The 25631-nt window shown below is 30.6% G+C and overlaps 2 long non-coding RNA genes across 2 annotated transcripts; both read left to right on the forward strand.

Annotated features, from left to right (window-relative positions):
* The first annotated feature begins 15535 nt into the window (after positions 1–15535).
* Positions 15536–16148, forward strand: LOC137807027 (uncharacterized). The gene is made up of 3 exons (XR_011080462.2): positions 15536–15676; positions 15819–15890; positions 16009–16148. It is a non-coding gene; the product is annotated as an uncharacterized LOC137807027 (long non-coding RNA).
* A 156-nt stretch (positions 16149–16304) lies between these two features.
* Positions 16305–16555, forward strand: LOC137807028 (uncharacterized). Its single transcript, XR_011080463.2, has 2 exons — positions 16305–16442; positions 16523–16555. It is a non-coding gene; the product is annotated as an uncharacterized LOC137807028 (long non-coding RNA).
* Positions 16556–25631: the final 9076 nt, after the last annotated feature.

Genomic DNA, 25631 nt, shown 5'->3' on the forward strand with positions numbered 1-25631 from the left:
ATAGACCTGTGTAATGCTATAGTCTAAGCATACACCATCTAATGCTATATACATATTCTAATAAGGCCAGCTTGAAAAGTTGATTGACAAAGGTTTCAGCATCAACCCCTGAAGTTATAATACGTTTTCTTTCTCTTAAATTAAAGTAATTCAAACAACAACAAAAAAAAAAAAAACGAATAAAGGTTTATAGATACTGTGTTCTGGATAAAGTTACCGTGGCTTTGAGATATTTCAGCTTCTACAACGCAACTCATCATCGCCACAAATGGAAAAGAAGACAAAGAAAGACAAATTTTCACCAATATATAAAAAAATGTCATTGTCTTTCACATGATGAGCACTATATAGTCATATTTTATATTGTACTACTTTATTTGTGATTAGTGGAGTGATGAACTAGATAGTGAGTCACGCATCCTTTTGTAGGGGTAGGATAAGACTTGTAACTTATTTGAAGATCATAATAGCCCCCATTAATGATTTTTTTAGAGCTTTTTTGCACTAATTGATTGGCACCGTTTTTCAATCTTATCATTCTCAATAAATGACCAATTTCTACTTGCTTGATTCGATTGAAAGCTATCACAATGGACCCAACTAATTGACCTGCTCATAGCCTCATTGTAGTTTTCGCAATGTTCTATATTGTCCACACAATTTCCCCCCCAAAGATTCTCCAATCATAACCTTCTCTTCTTATACTACCATTTCCTTGCTCGTTTTCTTTTTCCTGTTTTGGCTTCTTCTTAGAACTAGGTTGAATTCGGAGATGAACAATGATGAAATACGAATCATGCATGACCCTTTCTTCCATCGAATTTCAAGCACTTTTTAATAAGATTTATTGTAGTGCACTCACATATAAGAGCAATTGATAGTAGTAAACTAGTATTATCAAAACATGAGGTGGTGACAATTGTTATCATGAACAGCACAAATTATTGTAGCTTATTCATCTGTCTTTCACATCTGCATGTGTTAATTAAGTATTTAGTAATTAATATGATTGTAAATGAGTTAACCTGCAACTTGTCAAGAAACAACAAGAACAAGATCAAGAACAACAAAACCTGAAACAGAAAGTAAATGAAAGCAATTAAAGAAAATAAAAATATAAACACAAGTTATACGTGTTTAATATTAAATACTAAATCCACGAGAAAGGAAATAAAACAATTCAGTATGAGAAAAAAAAAGAAGAAGATCAAGTATGTAGAAAAGAAACCCTAAACCCTTGTATTTTCTAACACTTCATCTTTTGTCTTTCTCTGTCTTCTAAATCAAATAGAATCACATGAAGTGAATCTCTCCTCTCTACAGAATAACATATATGATAATATATAGACATGGGAACACAAACTAACAAATAATATTCTCAAACAACACCTCCAGAACAACTAGTTATGACTAACTAACCATAATAAAAAATTGGAATTACTTGTGAAAACTTACAGCGATCATAAAACAATTATTTTTAAATTACATTAGTTAATTCTTATACTAATTATTTTAAAAATCACATTACGTATACTTTTTGAAATTATATTAGTCGACAGTGTAAACTATTTTATATTATCAATGCATAGTCATTGAACTTGTTATAATAAAATAGCGACCATTTCAATTATTTTAGTTTAAAACCACAATAAAAGGAAAATAAATAAGTTTTGGTAAAATGAAAATTGACAAAATATTTTAAAATATCAAAGGACTAGGATGATCGATTTATACAATTTTAAGGAATGTATTAAGGGTTTTCTCCAACCCTAAAGTTTCTTCACAAACTAGGTATTGCATTGAATCAAACATCTTGTGAAGAAAGGTACATTATACGAAGTACTTAGTTAGGTATTGTAATTAATCAATTACGATCACAACATCTAACCAAATCCAAGTACATAAGCTAAGGCGATTCCTTATGGAGAAGTTAATGGTTTGAGCACAACCATCATCATTTTCAACAATCATGAGGCCACCAAACTACAAACAAGGGAATATATAATCACATGTTTTGAGTTTGTGGCTTGAGGTGGAAATTCCTTCCATTTGAATACTCTTATGAAAACAAAGAAAGAGTGACATAATGGAGAGTGATTTGCAGATTCCTTAAAATGGAAAAATGGAAGACATGGATTATTAGTGAGTTAAGGTTGTTTTGACAGGTGAGACACATCATGTGCAATTGGATTCAATGACATGACCAAAACAATTGCTACTCTCATATATTCATTCTACTCAATCCTCCATTTTCATCTCCATGGGCCCACACAACCCTTCTCCTTTTACTACAAATATGCTTCTCACCACCCACTACCCATTAAATCAATGTTTGATTTCTTAGTGTATTGGGTGACTCACTTCGGGCTTTTTTCATGTAACAATAACAAATTTACAATGTATAAGGAGCTTTATGCTAACCCTTTTCTTAATCAAACACTAGAATACGATCACATGAGAAAAGAATTGGGAATTGGGAAAGGCCCAAAAGTCTAGTGCTGGTCATCCATGGACTTATGTAGTCCCATAACCTTAAACCTCACCCCGTATAATTAAAAAATTTATTTGTATTTTTTTAAATTGTATTTCAAAATATACAATCTAAAATATAAAATATATATTTTGAATAATACATTTTAGAATACATAATATTATTTAGATTGTGCATTTTGAAATACATCTATTGTATTATGAATTGTACATTTCAAAATACAAAAGATGTATTATTGAAAACACAAAATGTATTCTGAAATACACAATATGTGTTGTAGAGTGTGCAGTCCAAAATATCATTTGCGGATTATTTTATTTTTTTAAATGTTTTAATATTTTTTAATTGATTTTAAATCTTTTTTAATTTAGTTTAAAAAGAGTTATTTTTGTATTTTAAACACAAATAATTTATTTAATACAAAGGTTTTTTTTAATAGTAACAATATTCACTTAAAGTAAACACAATAAATAAATGATGATAATACTTTATATATTAATAATAAAAAAATTATATATTGAAAAATTGTCTACGAACTAGAACTATGTCTTGTCGTCTGTCTCAGATAACACGTGGACATCTGGTATAAACAACCCTCTCATTCGTGACACCGTGGGCTAATTGCAATGCACCGTGAGTTTCGTCCTATATTGGAGTACTTTTTGTCACATGTCCACAATCGATCATGCAATCGATCATGCACTACAAAATTACAGTAATCCTCCTAAATATACCATACACTAATTGAAATTACAATGGACACTCAAAAAATTAAAACAAAAAAACAATGGTAAAGTAATAATGGAAATAACTCACTGGACACGCATGTTCCCGATGTGATGACGATCATGTCTGACCATAATCCAGACTATGTCGCGCGACGAGGTGATAATACATATGATCAATCTTCTCTGCCCGAGGAAGTATGTAGGGATGTGACACTGATACGAACAATTGTATATATCCGATTGCAAATATTGAGGGATGTGAAGCTAGTGTCACACTGGTAAAAAGATGGTCGACAAGGAGCAATCATCGTTCATCAATCACAACAACTACACCTCCTTTAAATGGTGGGGGAAGTCGAGAAATTGTTTGCTTATGCCACAAAACACGCTTTGACACATGATGCTTCCCGAGCCACATATATTCTAAGAACATGGCTATTGACTTAAATGATTGACTAGGACGATGATCATCATAAGGACTCCAGAGCACACCAACATGGGTAAGACCATCGATACACACACAAGGCTAATTATACTTATATGGTGTCCGATTACATAATTGCATGCCCAAGTGAGGAGCTCCTTATTGTTATAATATATGGCCTTAAACGAGAGGGGGGTGAATTGTTTAAAGAGGGTTTTCGAAAACTTTTTAAGCTAGAATGAAATTCTTTGCAAGAAACCAAATTAGGAATTAAGTTAGCCAAGAAACAAGCAAAGCACCAGAAAAACAATCGTTTGTTTCTTCGAAACAATCGGTTGTTTATACCAGCAAATCAACAACAACTGAATTTAAATGAATTTAAGGGAAGAAAGAGATACAAAAATAGTTTATACTGGTTCACTCTTAAACCAAGAGCTACATCCAGCCCCCAGAATTCATTGGGAAATCAAATACAGATTACACACAAAACCACCAAAGAAGTGACCTTGAACCCCTCAAGAAACACACTTCCTTTGGCTCAGCACACACCAAGAATGTTGATCTTGACAACCTTAAGAACACTTCTTGGTTTACAACACCAGAATTTACAAAGTATTCAGAACGAATTACACTTGTTACAGAATGAACTGAAATCAATACTGATGTAATCATATTCCACTCTCTCTTTAAGAAAACCAAAGTTGAATAGTGAAAGATCAAATCTTGAAAGCAATCTCCGAAAAACTCAAATTTGTTTTTCTTTTTCCTTGTTTGTTATAAAATATAAAAAAACTATTTATAGCTTTCAAATATTGGTCAAAGCATTTAAAACAAGAGCGTATTCAGTTTGAAAATCATTTAAAGCACACTCAACTAACAAAACAAATTCTGTTAGGATTTTCAAACAAACAATCGATTGTTTTGGTATGACAGCAAGTCAACCAACCAAACAGTTTTCAACCTTTTCAAAAATACCTAAGAGTAAAAAAATCGGTTGTTTCGACAAAACAACATGTTGTTTTTCACTTAGTTTGAAAAACACTTTAAACTTAAAAGATTTGAAAACACTTTAGCTTTAGATTCAACAAAGAGTGGATTACACAGATAGACTACCCAGATCCTACTCTAAACACAACAACAACTTTCTCTTTCCATCATCAAACACTAGGATTTGGATTCTTCAAAGCTTTTGATCACACTTGATTCAACAATCTCCCCCTATTTGATGAAGACAAATCCCTGATTGTTTGTGTTAGACTTGTTTGAATTTTGAAGCAGTTCCTGCAAAACAAAACTTTATGCAATACACAACATCTATAGCAGTAGGTTAGAAAAGCAATTTACTAAGCACTGTATCAGACAAACAACCGGTTGTTTCCTCGATTCAATCGGTTGTTTATGTCAGCAGAAGCAAAAAACAGTTTTAGTTTCAGAATTTTGAGAGATTTAACAGTTTGAAACATATTATAAAGGGCAGACAACACAAAAACCAACCAATTCTCCCCTTATTTGTCTTCACAAATAGAATTAAAGAACAATTTTAAGAGAGATTTTGAGAGTCAAGAATGTCTAGCTCATTTCTTAAGAAGAAAAACCTTTCTTTTGGTAGAGGTTTTGTGAATATATCAGTCAGTTGCAGTTTTGTTTCAATGAAAGCAGCTTCCAGCAGCAATGTATTCAGCCTCTGTAGTAGAAAGAGCCACACAAGCTTGCTTTTTACTATGTCAAGAGATTAGGCTTGATCCAAGAAGATGACAAGTGCCACTTGTGCTTTTTCTGTCTAGCTTACACCCTGCAAAATCAGAATCTGAATAACCAATTAAGTGTATAAGAGAGTGAGAAGGATACCATAGACCAACATTGGTTGTTCCCTTGAGATATTTAAGAATTCTTTTTGCAGCTTTGAAGTGAGATTCCTTTGGATTTGTTTGATATCTTGCACAAAGACATACGACAAACATAATATTTGGTCTACTTGTTGTGAGATATAGTAAGGAACCAATTAAACCTCTGTATTTTGTTTGATCTACGCCTTTTCCAGCAGCATCTGCATCCATATAACAGCTTGAAGGCATAAGTGTGCTTGTTGTTAAATCAAGTGTGTTCAAGCTTTGAAGAATCCAAACCCTTTGAAGTTTGATGGAAGGCTGGTTGTGCTTGCTGTTGCAGATGTGTTTTAGAATAGGATCTGGGGTAGATTTTATGTGTTAAATCCACTCTTGATTGAATCCAAAGCTTAAGAATTCTCAAACCTTTTAATTGAAAGTGTTTTTCAAACTAAGTGAAAAACTACATGTTGTTTTGTCGAAACAACCGATTGTTTTATACTTAGGTGTTTTTAGAAAGGTTGAAAACTGTTTTTGATGGTTGACTTGCTGTCAAACCAAAACAACCGATTGATTCGAGCATTCAACCGATTGTTTGTTTTGGGACCATAACAGAAAACTGTTTTGTGCTTTGACTGAGCTTTAAATGATTTTATAACTGAATACGCTCCAGTTTTTAATGCTTTGACCAGTCTTTGAATGCAATAAATAGTTTATTCAAATTTTGTAACAAACAAGAACTTAGTTTTAATCAAAGAAAAACAGAATTGAGTTTTTCACTTATTTTTCTTTTGAAGAGTTGGAGATTGCTTTGAGATTACTTTGATCAAGAGAGTGTGATATAGAATTTTCATCTTGTATTGGTTTCAAATCTTTTCTGTAACAAGTGTAATCCTTTTGTACTTTGAAGAAACTCTGTGTGTGAAGCTGAGAAGTGTTGTGTGTTCTTAAGGTTTTCAAGATCAGCATTCTTAGTGGTGTTTTGTGTTGAGCCAAAGGAAGTGTGTGTCTTGAGGGGATCAAGGTCACTTCTTTGGTGGTGTTGTAAGTAATATAGGGTTGATTGCTTAGTGGATTCCCCAGTGGTTTATAGGAAGACTGGATGTAGCTCTTGGTTTAAGAGTGAACCAGTATAACTCTGTGTGTACAATCTCTCTATCCCTTGAACTCTTTAAATTCAGTTTATATTTGTGAACTGGTATAATCAACTGATTGTTTCTGCGAAACAACCGATTGTTTTCCTGGTCCTGTGCTAAATTGCTTTGTGTTTTTGGCAAACTGAATTATTAATCAAGTTTTCTCGAAGTAATTTCATTCTAGACTTAAAAGTTTGCGAAAACACTCTTTAAACCATTCACCCTCCCTCTAGTTTAAAGCCATACATTCTTACAATTGCTTCCTTGCAACTTTCCATTTTAAACTTCTTGAGAATTTCTTTGCAATATTTTGATTGGCATAAAAAGATTTCATCCTTTGTTTGCTTGACCTTAAATCCAAGAAGGAAAGAAAGTTCCCCCATCATAGATATTTCAAACTCACCTTGCATAGCTGCCACAAATTCTTCACACAAACTATCTTGGGTAGCATCAAAGATGATGTCATCAACATAGATTTGCACAAAGATAATTTCAGAATTTGACTTCTTGATGAAGAAAGTTTTGTCAATCATTCCTCTTTCATAACCATGTGACAAAAGGAAATTGCTAAGCCTCTCATACCACTGCCTTGGAACTTGCTTAAGCCCATACAATGCCTTTTTCAACTTAAAAACATGATTAGGATGTTGATGATCTTCAAAACCCGGTGGTTGCTCAACATACACTTCTTCATTGATGAAGCCATTGAGAAAAGCACTCTTCACATCCATTTGAAAGAGTTTGAATCCATTCATACAAGCAAAAGCCAGCAACAACCTCATAGCTTCCAATCTTGCAACAGGGGCAAAGGTTTCTCCATAGCCAATCCCTTCCTCTTGATTGTAGCCTTTGGCAACTAGCCTTGCCTTGTTCCTTGTAATTACTCCAGCCTCATCAAGCTTGTTTCTGAAAACCCATTTAGATCCAATGATGTTCACCTCAGGTGTTTTAGGAACCAGAAACTATACATCATTCCTAGCAAACTGATTCAGCTCTTCATGCATAGCTTCCACCCATTTTTCATCTTTGAGAGCTTCTTCAATAGACTTTGGTTTAACTTGAGAGACAAAAGCAGAGTGTCAGCAGAAGTTTGAGATAGAGCTACGTGTAGAAACACCCTCCTTTATCTGCCCAATGATGTTCTCCACTGACAGATCTTTTGGTATTCTCCATTCATTAGGTAACTCACTCTGCTGGAGAATTTCAATCGGTTGTTTCAATGAATCAACCGGTTTTTTTTCTGCACAACAGTCCAGCTTCTCCAGATTGATGTTTTGCTCATCCTCTTTTGTGTTGTTCTTTGAGACTTAAATGCTTTTATGATCAACTTCATCAAAGACCACATGAACAGATTCTTCTACAGTCATGAGCCTCTTCCAAGAATTCTTCCTTTGTTGTTATCTTCATATGTTACATGGCCTTCTTGTTTGAAGGTGATGCTCACAAACTTTTGATTTATCTCCTATCATGTGTTTTAAGCAGCCATTGTCCAGATACCACTGCTGCATGCTCTCCATCAAATTTCCCTACAAAGTAAAATTTCAAGTACAAAGATTTGGTCCCCTTTTAAATGTGGGTCCTTTTGATTTACATTCATCACTGGAAACTCCAGAAGCTTTGGGAATCCATTTCATAAAACCTCTGGGAACAGAATATTTCTTTATTTTGCAGAATCTGACAGAATGGCCTCTTTTCATGTAGTAGAAGCATGTAACAACCGGTTGTTTCGACATAACAATCGATTATTTTTCTGGAAGTTTCGAAAATGACTTTGAAAACTTGTCTTGCTTGTTTTGTGGATTAAAACCTAATCCAGCTTTTCCAAAAACACAATTTTGAGATGCTAAGACATTCTCAAAGTTGGATTTACCCTTTGAAAGCTTATCCACAGTCTTTACAAGATAATGAACTTTCTTTTCAAGATTTTCACAATTTTCACAAATAAGAGTGTCACACTTGCAAGAAGAGTTTTTGTAAAAGATTTCAAGGTTTTCAAAATCTATTTTTGAATTTTCTAATTCTTCTTCCAGTGATTTGACTCTGTTTTCAAGCCAGTTGTTCATTCCCTTCAACCAGTTGTTCAAGAGAGCCAATCGGTTAGCTTCTTCATGTGTTTCTTGAAAAGCTTGAAGTAATTGACTGTAATTTTTAGCATTTGAAGAATTAGAGGAACTTACACTGCTTGAATCATCTTCCTTTTTGGCCATGAAGCATAGATTCAAACCTTTTTTATTCTGTCTCCTTTTTCTTCTTGTCTTTGATTTCTTTATTTCAGTGGTACTCTTATGAGTTGCTTTGAGTGTATCCCACATCTCCTTAGTAGATTCACACTTTGATATCCTGAAAAGTTCTTTAGAATCCAAAGCAAATGTTATTATATTTTTGGCACTGCAATCAAACTTGGTCTTTTCACTTTCTTCATTAGTCCATTGGGACCAAGGTTTTTTGATAAAAGATCTATTCTTTTTAATTTTTGGAATGAAAGGGCCATTTTCAATTGCATCCCAAATCCCTTGATCAATGGATTCAACAAAGATTTTCATTCTAGCCTCCCAATACTCATAATTCAAACCACAGAACAAAGGTAGTTTGTTGATTGAAGCACCCTCCTCAAAAGGTAGTTTTCCAACCATTGAAAAAGATTTTATGATCAAACATGAGTATTTTTCAAGTACCAAGCTCTTGATGTCAATTGTTAGAATATATGGCCTTAAACGAGAGGGGGGTGAATTGTTTAAAGAGGGTTTTCAAAAACATTTTAAGCTAGAATGAAATTCTTTGCAAGAAACCAGATTAGGAATTCAGTTAGCCAAGAAACAAAACACAAAACAGCAAAGCACCAGAAAAACAATCGGTTGTTTCTTCGAAACAATCGGTTGTTTATACCAGCAAATCAACAACAACTAAATTTAAATGAGTTTAAGGGAAGAAAGAGATACACAAACAGTATACTGGTTCACTCTTAAACCAAGAGCTACATCCAGTCCCCAGAATCCACTGGGCAATCCACTACACAATCAAATACAAATTACACACAAAACCACCAAAGAAGTGACCTTGAACCCCTCAAGAAACACACTTCCTTTGGCTCAGCACACACCAAGAATGTTGATCTTGACAACCTCAAGAGCACACAACACTCTTTGGTTTACAACACCAGAATTTACAAAGTATTCAGAACGAATTACACTTGTTACAGAATGAACTGAAATCAATACTGATGTAATCATATTCCACTCTCTCTTTGAGAAAACCAAAGTTGAATAGTGAAAGATCAAATCTTGAAAGCAATCTCCGAAAAACTCAAATTTGTTTTTCTTTTTCCTTGTTTGTTATAAAATATAAAAAAACTATTTATAGCTTTCAAATATTGGTCAAAGCATTTAAAACAAGAGCGTATTCAGTTTGAAAATCATTTAAAGCACACTCAACTAACAAAACAGATTCTGTTAGGATTTTCAAACAAACAATCGATTGAAAGCACGAAACAATCGATTGTTTTGGTTTGACAACAAGTCAACCAACCAAAACAGATTTCAACCTTTTCAAAAATACCTAAGAGTAAAACAATCGGTTGTTTTGACAAAACAACAGGTTGTTTTTCACTTAGTTTGAAAAACACTTTAAACTTAAAAGATTTGAAAACACTTTAGCTTTAGATTCAACAAAGAGTGGATTACACATATAAACTACCCAAATCCTACTTTAAACACAACAACAACTTTAGCTTTCCATCATCAAACACTAGGATTTGGATTCTTCAAAGCTTTTGATTACACTTGATTCAACACTTATATGTGTGATTGATATCCCTCATTTCCATCATTGGAAAGTGTTCATATATCCATGCTTGATATATTATTAATATATTTAATTAAAAAAATATATAAATTGTTCAAATTATGTGTATTATTTACCTGTAATTTATGAATAACGACAAGTATGACATGTTAATCAATGTCATACTTTTATCAGCAAAACTTGTGCACCAAACCAAATTCAACAAATAAGCATGAGTTGTGAACTCCCATATATGGTGAACGATGGACTCCTTGTACACCTCGCGTAGCCAACTCAGTTGGACGAGAGCGTCACAACACTACCTCAACTATGTCGCGACACTACCGAACTCTACCCCAAACAGCTTAACAAACATTGATGAAATTGATGTGAATCTAATGCCACACACAGACAAAATTGCCCCCATAATAAAGTAGATGCAACAATGCCAACACATCATCTAGAGTAAGGATCATATCACCAATAGGGAGGTGAAAATTGTTATTGTCGCGATGTCGCATCTCCACAAAGGCGTATATGAGACCTTTATCATTGGTCTCATAACTAACATTGCAAAATGGCAACAACTCGATGTGAGACACCATAACCCCAATTTGTGGATGAAGGAGATTCCAAATTTACTTAGCTTGTGTGTCTGTGGGAGAACAACTTCAGTTCTCCTCAATCCTCACCCTCTCATAGTCTACAAGTCACGTGGTCAACGTCACTCAATAGCAACAACGTATCAGTAGGTCCCCCAATAAATCCTACTTGCTCACCCTGTCTTATAACAGTTGGTGGCAACACATTAACATCAATGACAACAATAACTTGTTCCCTATCCCTTTTATAGATTGGTGTCATCGGTCTCTATCTAGCTTTCGGTTGAGATGACGATCCACCTCTTGTCTTGACCATATATTTGTCAATAATAATAACAAATAATTAATATTAAATTAATAAATACATTCTAGTTTTTACATTTCAAAGTGTATTTTTGGATTCGAAAACCAAACATATAATACAAAACAAACAACAAAAAACCACATTAATGCTTACCTCTTCAATAGACACGACAATGCAATGTAGTTAGTAATGACAATGACCAATGCAAGTTTCTCCCACTCACAACGGAAGAAGACAAAAGTTGAAGGGGTATAGCACAAGGGTGTAACGGGGAGATGGAAGAAGAAAGGGAAGGGAGAAGAAAAGGAGGTTTAAGTAATATATATAGGAGAGGGGTAATTTAATCTTTTCACATATACTATGGGGTGAGTTTAAATTTATGGAGGTGCAGAATGCAAAACCCCTTAAAAAGATTATTCTTTTTAAAGTATAGACAATTACTTATGCACCTTCTAGTTATGCCCTTAAATAAAATGGGATACATAACCTTTTTCGAAATATATTTCTAGATTTTTTTTTTTGGAACAAATTTTTTATATTGTGGTTTTTTTTATCCAGAATGGAATTTTGAATTTTGTTTCTAGATTTTTATTTCTGGAACACAATAATCTCTTCCATATTTATTTTTCTAAAATGTATTATTTTCAATTCTGAATTTTCATTTCCAAAATAAAAGACATTTTCGAAAATTTAAAACTATATAAGATGTAGATTCAAAAAGATTGAATGTAGGAAGAATTTGCCTAAAGTATATCTTAGGCCCATTAAGAAAACAGATGCAGAGTGAACCCGTAATTGATCTCAGTGGACCTTCATATAGTATTTCCAACCTCCTTTTGTTCTTTGCATTGCCATGGGGCCTATTTTTATTTTTCTATATAGATATTAGTTTTTGTAATATGATTATGTTCTAAAACAATAATTTTTGCAAAGTAGGAAATTCATTTCTGCATTGTAATTTTTTTTTCATTGCATAAGCTAGTTTCTATAATATATTATAATATAATAACTACATTATGAACTTTAATTTTTAAAGATCCATTAAATACTGGAAGGTTTACTACATAAAAAAATATTAAATAAAAATTAAATTTTAAAGATAAAAAATAATTAGTCACTATTTTGACTAAATTAGATATTATTTTAGAGAAAAAAATTATTAATATCTAAATATTTTCCATTATTAATAAATATTTTTTAAATTGATATATATATATATATATATATATTTATTTATTTTATTTTTTTAAATATTGATTTTTTACATTGAAATAAAGAAAATAAAGAACTATCATTCTAGTTTGTAAAAGTGTAAATAAATGTCACATTAATTATTGAAATAAAAAAATTAAATAAGCTTCTAAAAATTTATCAAAAATTCTAACCTTAATTACTTGTTATCATTTGACTTTTAAATATATGTTAATATTATCCATTAAGTAGTTGCTTTTTGAATTTCATGCCAATATAATAATGTATTGTAATATATATATATATATATATATATATATATATATATATATATATATATATATATATATATATATATATACCATAGAGATTTATTTCTTTATTAAAAATTCAAAAACTAATATGAAACAATTTTCTCTTATAATTTATAATAATAAATTTACTTATTTGATGTACATAATTTATATTCTTATTTTTTAATTATATTTTAAAATTAAAACAAGAAATAGAAATAAATTATCTAAATATTAAAAAATATCGCCAATATTTCAACTGTACATATTATAAACTATCAACTATTTTCTTACTTTTTTAATTTTATTTTCTTAAAAATATAGAAACTAAAAATGCCTATTTCCCATCAGTGATATATATAGTGAACAGAAATTTTTCATTTTATTTTTAATAATATTTTAGAAATACAAAATATTAATGTAGAAAATGAAAAAAAATATAAAATAACAAAGCAAACAAAGAATAAACAGAATATTCATTATATATAGCGTTAGTTAAAGACATGTATGTGTGTCAACTCTTTTCTTATAAAAATAAAAAATTATTATTATAATAGTTATTAAAAATAAACATATTATTAAATTATTGATTATATATAATGTTAATGAAAAATATGTGGGTAAGCATGTGTGTCAATTTTTTCTCACAATAAAAAGATAAAAAATTATTATTATAATAGTTACCAAAATGAAAAATATTAATAGATTATAAGAGAATTTATAAGAGGTATATTTATTGTATAAGTAAAAATTTTATGGTAAGTAAATAGTTATTGGAGTTTAAGAAAATAATTACATAAAGAATAAAATAGTAAAAATTTGTATGCATAAAAAAAGTAGTTAATAAAGAAATCTTTTTAATTAATGTTATAGATTATAAATAAATTACAAAAAAAAAATCACAAGTTGTTTTATATATTTTATTTTATTGTATAGATTTTTTTTATCCTAACTAATTATTTAAGTTTTAAAAAATAATTAATTTAAAGGCAAAATGGTAAAAAATTGTATGTATAAAAAAATAGGAAAAACCTTTATTAATGTTAGTGATAAAACTTATCCTATTATTGTACAATGTATAATAAATAATATATTTAATTGTATTTTTAAAAATATATCTATCTATAAAGAAAAGGTTTAAACAATGTAACAATATAAGCTAACATGTTTTTAGTTTTCATGATTAAAATTATAGTTTAGTCTATATATAAAATATTTTGAGGCGAAATGTTTTTCATTTTTGTTTTCTAAAAGTGTTGATATATTTGAGCAATTTTATTTGAAAAAAATAGAAGAAAAAAAGAAAGTTTTTATAAAAGTTAAAATTAATTTATTATAAACTAGTTTTTGAAAGCTTTATCCACATTTTAACTCGTTTTTAAACTTTTAATATAATTTCTTTTTCTGAATTTCGTTGTAGAGAGAAATTTTTCAAATATACCCATATTTCAAGTGTTTTACTTTACTTTGAAAGGGTTGATATCGCAGGGAAGATGGGGAGGGTGTGAGTGTTGAGACTCAATTTTGAGATGAAAACAGAGAAAGACCCAAAAACAAAGGAACGCAATTTTGGCATGATATTTTCAATTTTCTGAGTTTTGAGACTCCACAGCAATGGCTGCTACTGTTGCCAACCCTCTTGCTTTTCTCCAACAAAGGTTTCTTCTTTCCGCAAATAATCAATGTACTCATTGTGTATTTCTGCCTGTTCTCGGAGATGCCAACTTCATTTCTTTGGCTTCGGAGGACTTTTAGATTCTCAAAAACTTTTTTAATGTGCTATTTGCTGCTTGACCCTTCAATTGATTTTTGTTTTCCTTTTCAGTTTTGGCATTGGATGAGTATAGTAAGGCATTTTGCCTATGTGTGAGATTCTCAACATTAATGTGTCATGCTGTTTTTTTAATGTGAATTTTATACTGCATCTGATGTGATTCCATCTTGCTTAATTTCTCATTTTTGGGATTCACCAAGTGTGCATTTTCTTATATTTTACTTCATCTTTCTATTTCTTATAAAATGTGTCTGTGGAAACGGTTTCAGATTATATTGTTGGCAATGATAGGGTTGTTAGTTATTGTACACTCACTAGTTTCTTCCCTATTTCCTTGATTTTCTGTTTATCATCGATGCTGTACATATTTGTTGCATCATGGTAGTATAAATTAGATAACAATTTGGTGTCTTTTTTGTTACTGAGCCATTAACCTAAATATAGGTCATCCTAAAGCTTCCTATATTAACAGTGAGTGACTTATGCAACAGAACTTCTTGCATTGTTATTGTGTGTTAGTTCTACAAAAAAAAGTAGGTTTCTGTTACCTTGAATGTTGAATTGATACTTGCATAACTAAAAACTCATTTTCACTCTTAAATATGTAGTATGAATTTCTGCCATGCACACAGTAAATTTCATTCCTGTTTCATAAAATTTTATGAATCACTCAGAATTTACTGCTGCAGGCTTCAGCAATAGAAATGAAACCTCTTGCTAAGCAAAGGAATCTTAAACTTCTTAATTTTTCTTGCTATATATGGTTGCTTAATTTTTTGAACTGGTTCATGGGGTTCCACATTTTGATTTGTAGGCTGGGAACCACATCATAATTGGTGGTATCACAGCTGATGCAGTTGCATTGTAATTAGGCTGATAAATTGATAGACATCAAGAAACACTTGAGGAACTCACTCTTAAAAGCTAGCTGTTAAGGGAGGAACCAAACACTTGATTACTCCACTGAGCATTCAATATGATTCGATGTGGGATTCAAGTACCCCATAGCATCCAAGTCCCTACCTTCAAATATAAACTGGAAAATTCTCTAACTTCAATTTCAGGCAACTGCATTATCTTAACGGCATAGGCTTCATACTACCAGGTTCTTCACTTAAATCATAAAAGTAAGAATTTCTGCTTGAATCAGTAACTTCTATGTTTAAAATTTTGTAAATATTTGTATTTGTATTCCTGTTTTCTAAGTACCAATAATATCCACTCCCTATCATGAATATAAGCTGAAAAACTCTCTAACGTTAATTTCAGGCAACGGCTTTCTCTTTTACTAATGGCATAGGCTTCATACTTCTAGGTTCTTAACTGACTTAAATCATAGAAGTAAGAATGTCTACTTAGAATCAGTAACTTCTAAGTGTCAAATTTTGTAAGTATTTGTATTTGTGTTTTTTTCTCTCCATACGCATTTAATGCACAATTTATTGGTTGTGTTTGTCAGGCAAAGATACCAAATATTGAGAAGTGTTTACATGTTGTTGCTACATTGGAAGCAAAGAGGGGTACTGGTGAGGTTTATTTGGACCCTGTTTTCCCATAAAGTAGTGGCTGTAGTGGTTGCTCAAGTAAAAGATATTTGTATTTTATGTCGAGGAAGAAGTGTTAGATATGAATAGCCAAATTAGCTTTTATCAGGCAACTGAAATGAAAAGATGTGCCTTTTATTCTAAGTATGTGTATCTCCCCCACCATATGTACGATGGTTGCTGTATTTTTATTACATCCTCAAGGTTTCCTCCTGATTCCTAAACTCTGAGTAAAGAGAGTATATGAAAAGGAGGGGGTGGGGGAAGGGCATAGCTGCCCTGTGTGGTACCAACCAGCCAAACTAGGTGCACTGGAGCGTACTCAAGCCTCATACCCTTATTAAAATTGGTATGTTACATGTCTATCTAGGAAGATTCAATATGTATTTGTACCAGTACATGCATGACTCACATTGATTAGATGTGCAGATGTTGGTGGATAATGTATGCATCCAGTTTAGCTGTCTTCCATGAAGCAGTTGCCAACTTGGGTTGTGAGTTTAACTGTAATTTATAACTAGTTCTATTTATTGATCGAAGAGATTCAACTCACTTCATTTTGTAAACTTTTAAGAAATAAGGGGATATTCTAGATGTTCCACACTTCCTTACGACAACAATAAGTCTTTTCCCATTAGGAAGGAGTGGCTACATGGATCAAACAGCAATTGTCTTTATAGACAAACTACTGAGTTCTTTGCTCCTTACCTTGTTGATTTTTAATTTTTGTCCATTGATATACAGATTAGTATTTAAGGATAGATATTATGATAGGCCCATAAGAAATGTATGACAAAGGAGAGGTACAAAGAGGGATATGGGTCGTGAAGGAAATGGGGGCCGACCAGATTTATGGGTGTGAGAGGAGAAGGGGACAGGTGGGGGCAAGAGCAAGGAGGGGGGAGAAAAAGGTAATGGGTAGGGAAGTAACAGAATTATTATGTGGCTGTGTTCAAGAGGAAGAAGGAGTGGTACTAATCATGCAAGGTGTTGTAGATAATTAATCTTTTGGAGGAGGCATTGACAAATTAACAATTGGTTTGGAGTTGACAAGAGAAGTTGATTCGTTTTCAGTATCTTGTAAGGGAGCTCTGCTCCAATCCACCGTTATTTTCCTGATACATATTGTAAGAGGATTCATCCTACGAGTTAACCTACTTTAAAATCGATTTCAGTTTCTTTGGTTCTATCCTTATCTGGGTTCTTATCATATTCCTCCCTTGGATATGTAGTGTTGCTGCTTGTTTCAGCATTTTAGTTTTATGAATCTCTGTATTTTTGCCTCATTATTTCTGGCTATATTTTTATGTTATGAAGTTTGTAACATATGAAAGAAAATATTCTTTATCTTTATTCATATTGGTCAAATGCTTATCCCTTAACATTCTTTTCATCACGGTGAACTAAAAACATATTTAACCATATATTTAAAAAGTCTGACACTATCAATTTCTGGCTCTTCCCCCCTCCTATATTTGATCAAATTACAATTGCTCGTGTGTATAATTGGGATATTCATCAACAGAGAATTCAACAAGCTGGTGCCTTTGGGTTCAAGACTAGCAAACCAAATTTCATACGTGTTTCTAAAGTTGGGGGCCTATGTATACATGTTACTGGTATCTATAACGTTTGGAAACACATCATGTGCAGGCTCAGTGGCATATTTTTTGTTTAATTTGTAGTACCGGTGTAAAGCTTAATTGTGTGAAGAAACTGTTATTTGAATTAAAAATCTGGGCCAGCAGGGTAGTAAAAAAGGTCCCACAGAATCATAGGCTGAACGAAATATGTGAGTGAGATGATGCGAAATGAAGGGAGAAGTCATGAGTAAATCCCTTGGTACCTGATTTAGACTATAGAAGTGGTCTAATAATACAATTTGTGGAAAGCAACGACGTCATAGGAAAGAGGTTAAACCAGGATCTTAGTCTAAGTGATCTTATGTTATGAATGGTTGAGTTAGGTAAAGTGGCACTGTTATTCATGTGCCTAAACAGGATTCGTTGTTGGGTTCTAGCTTGACACATGGTTGAATATTATATGGATAGCAGGCAAATTAATTTTATGGGCATAGACTCTTCACATGGGGACCCATAAACAACGCTGAGTGTTCTCACAAGTCAAAAGCTGTATCAGCCTTTAGAACCAGTCTTCGTTTCTTCCTTTTTCTCCCTTCCTTTTCTTTTTGTTTTTCAAGTGGCAGATACAAACTTTTCGTTGAATATCTGCAGCATTGCCCCAGCTTCTTTTCATTGCTATTACTCTTGCTATCATCATTATTATTGTTGAGAAAGACGTGACTTAACATAACCCTAAACACATTATAAAGTATGCTTTGTCCATATTCATGATCTGAGTCACTGAAATTTACGTAACATGAGGTTCATGACACATTTGATACTGTACTAAATATGAAAATAATGTAGGTGCATATCAACCTCAACATTTAATTCAAGCCAAGAGGATAGTTTAACTTGTTTCATTATTGTTACAAGGGTTTTAAGCTCGATTCTCAAACTTGTTTCATGATGAAATTGATGATACAAGTTGGGTGGTATAAAAGAAGTTTATTGAAGAGGTCCTTGTTGAAGGCATTGTGTTTAGAGTTTGAGGTGTGTGCACACTAGATACGTTGAAAATTGGTTGTTTAAAAGTTAGTGCCGGTCCAAGTTTGTGACCTATTATTTAAGCCGTGAAGTCTATCCTAGATTCTGTGTGGGTGTGATTTGCTTTGCTTTTATAGCTTCAAGCCAACTCTTGCATCAACAGTTTGTCAGATATATATTATTTATAGGGTAAGAAAGTTGACAAGGGCTTCGTGGACCAATGATATGTCACACCTTATGAACCAAAAACTTATCTAGAGCTTTTGGTTGGTGAGGCCCTTGTACCTTAAAAAATATATAATCGTTAGGGTCAATTCTATCTCTATCAAAGAACCATGCAAGGCATAGGTGTGGTTGACCTTATTAGACGGGACCTTGGCCCATTTAGAGATGCTCCAATCCTTCACTCCATTGGCACACATCCTTCACAAAAAGTCACCCACCACCTTCCCCTTCTCATCATCAATTTCCACCGTTTTTTATTTATTTTTTAGTGCAGTTTTTCTGATTCATTCCACCCTTCAAAGCCTTCATAAATGTTAGTGTAGCCCCTCCACAACAACCCCATTATGCCCATCAAAACACTTTGAATTAGTCCTTTCATGTGATTGAGGTTTGGGACAATAACCTCTAATGACAAAGTTGTTCATCTCATCCAAAACAAACCCCAAACTCAGTTTAGTTAAATCTTGGTGGCAAGTACCACTCATTCTTCAAGTGGGTCATCAAACAAAGAGGTTGATCAAGTTTTCAAATTTGAAGCTTTAGATGTTCATGTTTGTATTTGTGCAGTTGTTGGTACAAATCTATATTCTTTATTGATATATCCTGCAACAGAGTATCTTACTCAATAAACAAAAAAAATTCATATCTAAAAAGAGATTTTGAAGGGCATATGCTTCATAATCATGTCACTTTCATTACTATTACGGGAAATTGTTGAAAAGGGCAATCTGATTAGCGTGGCTTATTCTGAAACACTAACTACTCTGCTCAGATTAAATGCATACAGAAGAAAACAAAAAAATAAAAAGAAAAGAGTGGCATACGTACCAATAATGGTGTATGCTAGTGCACATATATCCAAGTTAAGATATTACTCAGAATTATATTTTATCCAAACTTTGCAATTAACAACACCCACATATTTAGGGTGTAGATAAATAATCACCCATCTATATCTTGAAAATAATTGAGACACGAAGTGACACAATATGCTTTTTTAATGTAAAAAGAAAACACTGGAATCTTTCTTAAGTTGTGATCAACAATCATATTATTTGGCGTAACTTGTTTAAATACCGATAAAGAACACACAGAACATTAACTCATCATACGCAACGACAGTGGAGTATAAAGTAACCTTCCATATACCAGTATTTGTTTATTCCTATAATGTTCTCAACAATCTATAAACCTCTTATTCATTAATAATTTATGCCCCTGAATTTTTTTTTGGATACGGTTAGTAAATGAACAATTTATGATGCTTTACATTCATACTACTTTTCTTCTACTTCTAATTATTATTGTTGACCAATTGTTTCCTAATTAAGGAATTCATTTTACTGCAGTGTTTCAAAATTGATAGTGCAGACATGTTACAATAAAGAAAGTTCAAAAATCAAATATGATTGCACCATCTCTTCAAATTATTCACATAAAGATATTTTGGGTTTTTTTTTAAACTTTTCCATATATGTAAATTAACTTGAAAGTTAATAATTAGGATTAAATATGTTTTTTCTCTCAAGATTTTTAACCAAAATTGATTTTTGTTAAATTTTAGACCTTAAGTAGTTATTAGAGTGAGTCTTTATGAGCTTTATTTTTTTTAGTAAACGAATTCAAAAATTAAAATGTTAAATTATTTCATGATAATTCATTATCGACGTGAATGTTATAATATTATAATATAAATTTATATTGAAAATTTATTTATTATTTTTTTAAAAAAAACTGTTAAGAAATATTCTCATAATTTTTTTATTATAAATATACAGAAAATTTAAATATATAAAAGATTTAAAATTTGAACTAGGTGTTAATCTAAAAAAAATATATATATTCAATCCATTTCACAACTTTTATATAAATCAACCTAGGTGAATTTATTTTCGATACACTAAATACAAGACTGATATAAACCAAACAGAAGAGGACAAATTGGCACCACTACAGCAAAAATGTATTAAGGAGTGTCAGACATTAATTCTCAAGTGCTCTGGATTAGTGTATAATGTATGGCCTATACTAGAATAAGAACCAAAGTTAGCATGGTTTAAACTACTTTAATATCGACATATCTCCATTAATTATTTAACAATGATCGTTTATATTTGGCAAAGATTTAAGAAAAGTTTTTACTTTTACTTTTTATTTCCTGTTTTTTCATTTCTTTTACTATTTAATCACGATCTATTTTCTATTCTTGAATATTTGTATAGAAAACATAGGAAAGGAAATTTTATTGCACACATATTTAGATTTTTATTTTAAAAAGCAGTTTTTGTGATTCTTCCACATCTATATATTTTCGCTCAGTTTTCTTAAATACCATAAACTGTATTACTTTTATTCTATTCCCACGGTGGGTACTCCAAATATTTTTCAATCTGGTTTTTGAATTTCAAAATTTTTGTTCCATTTTATCTCTTTAATTTATAGATGTTTTATTTTTATTCTCAAAATGAATATAACTAAAATTTAATAACAATTCTAAATCCCAATTTTCTCTAAAAATACAATCTTTCAAAAGAATTGAAACCACATTTTTTATTTTAGAAAAACTAAAAACATAAATTTCAAAGTATTTATTTTGATTAATTTATATCACGTGAATAGTTCATGATACCTTAAGAATGCATACTTCAATGTGGATAGAAAGTAGAAGGGGCTAAGTTATAGATTGAATTAGGTTGTTTCCAAGAATCTAATGATACAAATCAAGTTTATTGAATTGGATTGACTAATTAATTCATTTCAATTTATATCTAATAAATTAATCATCATTGCATTTATCTTTGAATTATTTTTAATATGAACCAAACTTGGATTATTTGATTGCATTCTTATAAAAATTTACATTTTTCATATAGCTTGTTTGAAAAAAATGTTGGACATCACACGTCTATTAAAGACAAAAACATTTTTACTGTATATAAGTGGATGCAAACTTCAATAAACCTATTTTATAAGATTAAGTTAAGTTTAAAGTCTACTTTTTAATATTGTACAATATTTATTTAAAATCTATATTAATGAAAGTTTGTTGGATTTATTATATATTTATCGTTAGATCGTTAATAAATAATAAATAGTAGATGTTTATGTGAGATGTTAATACATTTTTTTAGACCACTTTTATTTTTATTAATTAATGAATTAAGTAAATAGTTGGTATAGAAATAAATATTAAAAAATGTTGATATATATTTGTGAGAGTGGAGTAATTTATTTAAGCCTATGTTTTACTTTTACAAAAATGAAAATCCATGTAAAATGGAAATTATAAGGATATTTGATGGGTGGGTGGTTTCCAGCATGGGCATGGCTAGGAAAAGCAAAGATGCAGTCTCTAATATTTGCAGAGACGTGCACGCAATTCGATCCCTTGTGTCTCTTTCTGCTCTACGCGTTCTTCTTCTTTATTTTTTTTTACCCTCTTTCATCTTCAATTAACGTGCCATTTCCTAAATTACAAACACATTAATAGTTTAATAACAACAATAATATAAAAACATATTTATGTTGACTTTGACTTCCCAACATCCCATTCCTCATGCAGGGTGGAAACCAGGTTGTCGGTATTTTAATAGAAACTGAAATTGAAGGTTTGAAAGTTTGAAAGAGAGATTAAATTATTATGAAAATAATATAATAGTGTTTTGTGAGCGTGAGAAAACAGTATTAGAAAATGAAAAAAAAAAAAAGTATTATTTTTTTAGTTACGAGAAAAGAGAAAGATATGGAGAAGAGGTAAATAGAATACAAAATATTCCATTGCAAGAGGCGCCGCAATCATCGCTTAAGTGTTCTTATTTCTAGAAATTCCCCAACCATTCTCTCTTTTCTTTAACACCAATTTTGAATTTTCTTTTGCAAATAAATATCCATTTTAAAATCACTGTGCAAATAAATCTATACTCACTTTAATTTCCAACCTCACTAAATTTGATTGTGAAACCGACCATATTCAGTCAACAAGCTCAATTCTAACCATTTTTTCTTTTTTTTTTGGTTAAAATATGTAAGAAAGAGGGTTTTTTTTTATCATGATGGGGTTATTTTTTTTGGTTTTTATCAAAATGGGGTATGTTTAAAAAAAATTACAAATTTAGGCAAGTCGTGTCAATTTGGCACGACTTCATATGCAGAAATTGTTCCAATTAGGCACGACTTCTGTCATGTCATACTGAAGTCGTGCCAACTTGACACGACTTCTGCCCCGTCATATTGAAGTCGTGCTAACTTGGCACGACTTCTGCCTTGTCATACACGTCATATATTTTTTTTAATTTTATTGTTTATATATTGGATAGTAAGTTATGTAATGTTAAAAATTAATTTGATACATAATTTTCTAAGAGTGTTAGTTTTAAGAAACAAAAAATTGGATAATCGTGTATGGATCATGTTTGACGGTAATGTAATACAATAACTTGATTATTTGATTAATTAAAAAATGAAGAAAATTGTTATTGAATTTGGAAATAAATAGATAAATGAAAAATTATTATATTTGGAAAATAAATAGAGAATTATTGTTGTGAATTTGCAAAATAAATTGCTTGAGAAGTAATGATTTTACAGAACACGTAATGATGAGAAGAAATTAATTTTTAACATTACATAACTTACTACCCAATATATAAACAATAAAATTAAAAATAAAATTAAAAATTATGACGTGGCAGAAATCGTGTCAAGTTGGCACGACTTCAGTATGACAGGGCAGAAGTCGTACCAAGTTAGCATGACTTTAGTATGACATGGCAGAAGTCGTGCCTAATTGGGCACGACTTGCCTAAATTTGTAATTTTTTTAAACAAACCCCATTTTGATAAAAAAAAAAAAAAAAAAAACCAAGAAAGAGAGGAAGAGAACCTCGCGGTACTATTTACCATTAAGAATTTAATTTTTCAAATTCTGAATTTTCAACACGTGAAGAAGTGAATGAATCTAGTTGGATAAATAATGTTGGGAGGATTTATTTGGTTTTTTCTTTAAAAGGTTTAATATGAATAAAATCAACCAATTGGAGAGCGTGTAAAAAGTTAATGTTGATATCCTAAACCATTTAATTAACATGTAGCTCGATTAGACTAGTTAATCCTAGTTGACTTTTTTTAAAGAGTTTTGATAATGATAAAATATTTAAATTCTAGTTATTTATTTTATATATATATATTAAACATTTTAAATGTGTGTTTTATTCTAGTTGGAGAACAACTAGACCATTCAATGTATAATTATTCTTAATGATAATATATATATATATATATATATATGTTCATATACTTGTATATTTATTTAAATATTTATCTTAAATAAATAAGTTGTAACAAAAAAAAAAATTAAGATATGTTATAAGAATATTATTTCACAATGGTAAATTTTTACAATTTGATTTTACATTCAATTTCTTTTTATTCTAAACCAAGCATATTATGCTAATTTGATGTATATATCTTTTATTGACGTTTTCTTTCTCCATGGCTCATTATTTTAGCATGAATAAAATATCAAATGAATCAATTTCTAACACAATTTTCAACATCTTTGTATTTAAAATTGGTTTTCTATTTCTATGAACATAATAATCGATTATGTTAAGTTTATAAATGATTATCTCAAGATAGACCAATATTGGATTTCACCAATAAACACTAAATAATCAATTATGTTAGTGGAATATAAAATAATCGCAATATGAACTATGAATAATCAATTATGATTAGTGAACAATCAATTATGTTAGATAAATCTAAAATACTTATTCTTACTTATAATCAATTATAAATAGTGAATAATTTATTATCTTGGTTCAAAATACTTTTTGAGTTATATGAAGAATATAATAATCAATTATGTTTAATTATAATTAATTGTATAAGTTAGTAAGAATAAAATTCTTTTAAAAAGGATTTAGGGAGTTTTGTTATTTTTCAAGAAGATATTCTAATATTATTAGACATTACATCTTGTTTGGAAAAGAAGTGTTCAATATTCATCGAAAAAGATGATCATGCTTTAGATTTTTTAATTGTAGATCTGTCATAATTTAGGTAATATTTTTCCTTTTATTTTGTAATTTGTATTGATAATTTTACATCAATATTTGATGTGTGTTGTAGTAATTGAGTGTTTTCATTACATTTGTAAGACTTCTTAAATGATGTTTCAAATTTAAAGACTTCTTAAATGATGTTTCAAATTTAAAAAGTGATTTATATTTCTTATTCTAATTACATATAAGTTATTGGAATTGAATAATTTAAGATTGTTTGTGGAAAATCCAACTAAGGTTGAATAGATTGATTGGATGTAGATTCAAGAGATCATAAGATTCAACCGGTATAAAATGTTACATGTCTTTCTTTTTTATCTTACTCGTATTATATTTAATTCTTTTTTTCTAGTTAATCATTCATTACTATACTTAAATACCTTCATCGACAACAATTCTAAGAAGATATTCTTAAAATCTCTAAAGGTTATTTTTAAATTAATTCACTTTTTCTTGTTATATTTTTAGTCATTCACCGTTTTACATTTTCATCTAGCGTGTCTCGATTGTAGAATCACACAACATTAATTTTTAAATATTTTTTAAAAATATAATACACAAAATAAATAAAAATGACTTTAATCTAATTTGGGTTACTATAATAATTTGGTGATTATATAATTCTGGTGGTCCTAATAAA

This window comes from Phaseolus vulgaris, chromosome 3, assembly GCF_051622355.1.
Source record: "Phaseolus vulgaris cultivar YP4 chromosome 3, ASM5162235v1, whole genome shotgun sequence".
In the NCBI taxonomy this organism is placed as follows: Eukaryota; Viridiplantae; Streptophyta; class Magnoliopsida; order Fabales; family Fabaceae; genus Phaseolus; species Phaseolus vulgaris.